The sequence below is a fragment of the Salmo trutta genome, unplaced genomic scaffold (assembly GCF_901001165.1).
Source record: "Salmo trutta unplaced genomic scaffold, fSalTru1.1, whole genome shotgun sequence".
Lineage (NCBI taxonomy): Eukaryota > Metazoa > Chordata > Actinopteri > Salmoniformes > Salmonidae > Salmo > Salmo trutta.
In genome coordinates, this window is record NW_021823427.1 from 14,747 (window position 1) to 20,000 (window position 5,254).

Below are 5,254 nucleotides of genomic sequence, written 5' to 3' on the forward strand. Positions count from 1 at the left end.
AGTAAAACATTTCAACCCTCGCAAGGCTGCAGGCCCAGACGGCATCCCCGGCCGCGTCCTCAGAGCATGCGCTGACCAGCTGGCAGGTGTGTTTACGGACATATTCAATCAATCCTTATCCCAGTCTGCTGTTCTCACATGCTTCAAGATGGCCCCCATTGTTCCTGTACCCAAGAAAGCTAAGGTAACTGAGCTAAATGACTACCGCCCCGTAGCACTCACTTCCGTCATCATGAAGTGCTTTGAGAGACTAGTCAAGGACCATATCACCTCCACCCTACCTGACACCCTAGACCCACTCCAATTTGCTTACCGCCCCAATAGGTCCACAGACAACGCAATCGCAATCACTCTGCACACTGCCTTAACCCATCTGGACAAGAGAAATACCTATGTAAGAATGCTGTTCATCGATTACAGCTCAGCATTTAACACCATAGTACCCTCCAAACTCGCCCCCCCCCCCTGTGCAACTGGGTCCTGGACTTCCTGACGGGCCGCCCCCAGGTGGTGAGGGTAGGTAACAACATCTTCACCCGGCTGATCCTCAACACTGGGGCCCCACAAGGGTGTGTTCTCAGCCCTCTCCTGTAGTCCCTGTTCACCCACGACCTGCGTGGCCATGCACGCCTCCAACTCAATCATCAAGTTTGCAGACGACACTACAGTGATAGGCTTGATTACTAACATGAGGGCCCTCGGAGTGTGGTGTCAGGAAAATAACCTCACACTCAATGTCAATAAAACAAGGGAGATAATCGTGGACTTCAGGAAACAGCAGAGGGAGCAGCCCCCTATCCACATTGACGGGACAGTAGTGGAGAGGGTGGAAAGTTTTAAGTTCCTCGGCGCACACATCACGGACAAACTGAAATGGTCCACCCATTAGTACTACCTCATTTTCTCTCCCAGTATTACCATCAGTACTACCTCCTTTTCTCTACCAGTATTACCATCAGTACTACCTCCCTTCCTCTACCAGTATTACCGTCAGTACTACTTCCCTTTCTCTCCCACTATGTCCATCAGTACTACCTCCCTTACTCTTCCGAGAAATCGAGTTTTCTTTGTAAACCGCAATGACCTGTGTCTTTAGCCTAGTTAGCTTGTGTTAACAATACATAATGTGATTCATATAGTAGACTGTCTTGTGGTCTCAACCTCAAGGATGAAGTCATCCACTAAGTCAAAAGCAGTTCATCTTTGACTGGTATAATTTTTGGAAAGTTCTAATGTTACTGCCCCAGTATTTTTTATTTATTAAATACATGTCGTTGAAATTAAAATAGTTGAAATACTCCCAATATGGCCGACTGGTGGCTTCAAATCCTCTCATTAGCCAATACAAGCACCAGAAATCCAGAGTTTATACACCGTGCATACAAAAGTATTTGGATACCCCTTCATATTAGTGGATTCGGCTATATCAAATGTTATTTGTCACATGCGGCGAATACAACAGGTGTAGACTTTACTTACAAGCCCTTAACCAACAATGCAGTTCAAGAAATAGTTAAGAAAATATTTACAAAATAAACTAAATTGAAAAGAAACACAATAAAATAACTATACAGGGGGTACTGGTACCAAGTCAATGTGCGGGGGTACAGGTTAGATGAGGTCATTTGTACATGTAGGTAGGGGTAAAATGACTATGCATAGATAATAAACGGCGAGGAGCAGCAGTGTAAAAACAAAGGGGGGGGGGTTTGTGGACACCAAGGAACTCTATTTGTCAATAACAGCTGGTGTGCGATGTCTAATATTAAGCAAGTCTCGAGGTATTGCTCGCCTGAGGTAGAGTACCTCATGATAAGCTGTAGATCACACCATCTACCAAGAGTTTTCATCTATATTTTTCGTAGCCGTCTATTTACCACCACAAACCAATGCACTAAGAGAGCACTTAACCAACTCTTTAAGGCCATAAGCAAACAAGAAAATGCTCATCCAGAAGCGGCACTCCTATTGGCCGGGAACTTTAACCTTTTCATACGTGAGTTCCAAATATCTCTAACGATCGCCCCAGCGTGAACTTTTTTAATGCACATGATGTTTTTAAAAAACATTTTTTTTTATTGAATATCTGAAACATACAATATACTTGCAGTGAAGCCGGTCAACAACTACATCAAACCAGTCATCCAACAGATTCCTGTTCAGAGAGACACACAGAAGCATCCAGGGTCAATGCCCTGCTCAAGGGCATGTTGACAGATCTCCCACCAGGCCAAAAAACGTGAACCCAAACCCTCCAAGATCCCCCCTACAGTTCCCCAATAGCTGTCCCTCAACCATTCGAGACCCCTCCCACAGTCCCCCCCCAAGAATAAAAATGTAAAATACAATTAATTCCATTCCCCACCCCCAAGAACCCCCCCCCCCCCCCCCCCAATGCACCAACAACCAAGAGAATGAACTAAAGAGAAAAAAAGACAGAAGAAAACAGCAAACTACAATGCATAAAAAATGTAAACAAAGGACATCAAGGACAACTAAAATCATAACAGCAATGCCAACTGTGTATGTTTGTGTGCATGTCTGGCACTATTACATGTATGTGTGTGTTCTTGTATGTGTTTATTTGCATGAGCGTGTGTGTATATATGCATGTGTACAAACATTAGCCTCAGGCAAACCGGCATTAGCTGTAAAAACACTGCCCTTCTCTGTCATTCAAACATACTTTTTATTATGTTTTATTTTGACTTAATTTTTTTACTTTTATCTTTGACCATCATTCTATCTCCCACACAGCAACTCCACTCCCACTTGTCTCCAATTCCACATACCAACCCTCAGCTTCCCTCAGCCCATCCCATCTATCTCTGCTGGCCACCCACTTCGGGTTTCTATGCAACACATATCTTTCAAATATGCTGTGATGTTAAACTACAATTTCGATCTATCTAATTGAATAGAATCCACAGATTGCGAGTTGAAGATAAATACTTTTACTAAGAGTATTGGTGTATTATTAATTGACTGACCCGGTCTCTCCAGATCTCCTAACAGTACTATTTCTAGGGTCAATTTTAGATCAATGCTCTGCATTTTCAGCCATTCCTGAACCTGAGACCAGAAACAGGCTACCTGAGGGCAATACCAGAATAAATGGTCTATTGATTCTGTATCCTCACAACAAAATCTGCAGAGCTTCGATGATTTTATGCCCCAAATATTTAGCTGAAAAGCATGAAGTCTTGAATCTTGCGTTGTTTAATATATCAACTCATACCATGGAATCGGTACGTCAAAAATCTCTTCCCAACATTTAGAAATGCACTCGCTATTCCAAAATGTGATTGTTACGCAACATGACATTTTAATCTGAGCTGCCCTCACACTGAATTCAGCTGCGAGAGGGGATGGGCGCTAGACTACCACAACATGACCTTTAATCTGAGCTGCCCTCACACTGAATTCAGCTGCGAGAGGGGATGGGCGCTAGACTACCACAACATGACCTTTAATCTGAGCTGCCCTCACACTGAATTCAGCTGCGAGAGGGGATGGGCGCTAGACTACCACAACATGACATTTAATCTGAGCTGCCCTCACACTGAATTCAGCTGCGAGAGGGGATGGGCGCTAGACTACCACAACATGACATTTAATCTGAGCTGCCCTCACACTGAATTCAGCTGCGAGAGGGGATGGGCGCTAGACTACCACAACATGACATTTAATCTGAGCTGCCCTCACACTGAATTCAGCTGCGAGAGGGGATGGGCGCTAGACTACCACAACATGACATTTAATCTGAGCTGCCCTCACACTGAATTCAGCTGCGAGAGGGGATGGGCGCTAGACTACCACAACATGACATTTAATCTGAGCTGCCCTCACACTGAATTCAGCTGCGAGAGGGAATGGGCGCTAGACTACCACAACATGACATTTAATCTGAGCTGCCCTCACACTGAATTCAGCTGCGAGAGGGGATGGGCGCTAGACTACCACAACATGACCTTTAATCTGAGCTGCCCTCACACTGAATTCAGCTGCGAGAGGGGATGGGCGCTAGACTACCACAACAGGACACTGCAGGGACAGAACAACAACAGCCTCTCGTTCAGGAAAAGGTAAGAGAAGGAGAAGAAGTTACAAAGTAAGGCGTGAAGAGTCGGCAGGTTGTCGTTCTTAACTGTGTGTCTTCAGCCTTCATTCTGGACCTGGTTGGACCTGCTGTCTTTACCTTGACAAACAACTTGTGGAATAAATTCTTGTTATTTTTTTAAAAGTTTTAATTGGTTCTAAATCGACCCCTAGATCCTACATGAAGGGGTTGATTTTAAATTGGGGCATTCCTCTAGTCCCAAGTCTGTTGTGTGAATCGTTTTAGAATTGTTTCTCCTAGATTTGTTCTTAAACAGACAAAGCCCCCAGCACCATTAAATGGTAGGGAAATCAATGAATCATCGTCATTTGCCCAATAATTTAATTTAATTTGTATCACAAGAAAATGCAACAGCAATAATAAGTCAAAGGTCACAGGAGCAGAGGACATTGCCATGTAGGTGACTGTGTGTGTACGTCCATGTCGGTCTGTGCCCGCTGTGCAGGGCCAGGAGGGAACAGATTTAGCAGCGGAGGTGGAGAAGGGATGAGAACATTAAGCCTGATCAGCGGGCTGTGAATAACAGGCCCCAGGAACGGGACTGCACTAGACTGGCCCGAGAGAGATGGAGATGGAGAGAGAAAGATGGAGTTAACAACCGCAGTGCTACCGTTATTGAGATCAAGTGCTAATGCCTTAGTCAGTACCATCGAGACCATGACTCTACTGTCAGGGTTAGATTGTGGCGAGAGAATCAGGAGGCCGGCAGATAAAACTGTTTCTGCCTCTCTTGTTCTGTCGTTTATTCGTTCGTTCTCTCTCTCTCTACTCCCCCTTTCATCCAGATGTCAGCTCCCCCTCCCCTCCCATAGCAGAGTGGTGCTTTCTACACACACACACACACACACACACCGCCCAGCGTGGCCGTGTTTTTCTCCCTCCTATATGGCAGGATTAGTGCTCCTCATTAATGCCTGCCTCCGCCCCTGTCGGTCTCCTGCCACCTCATTGGCCGCTCCTCTCAGGACCACCGTTGACTGTAGATCCCCGTGGCGACGACCGGGAGGGGGGGGGGGTCCACTCTCGCCGTGGCAATGGGGAGGCGACCACTCATCAAATCGCCGACCATCTGGAGCAAAAAAAAAATTTAATGGGGAGAAAAATAAGCATTGTGAAGGAAAGAGACAACAACAA

General features: G+C 45.5%; 1 protein-coding gene across 1 annotated transcript in view; it reads left to right on the plus strand.

Annotated features, from left to right (window-relative positions):
* Positions 1–4,800: 4,800 nt before the first annotated feature.
* LOC115190926 (activated CDC42 kinase 1-like) overlaps positions 4,801–5,254 on the plus strand; it is a gene marked incomplete at its 3' end in the record, with an annotated part of 23,092 nt that continues 22,638 nt past the window's right edge. The window contains exon 1 of the mRNA XM_029748963.1: positions 4,801–5,254. This exon is cut by the window's right edge and continues 1,004 nt beyond it.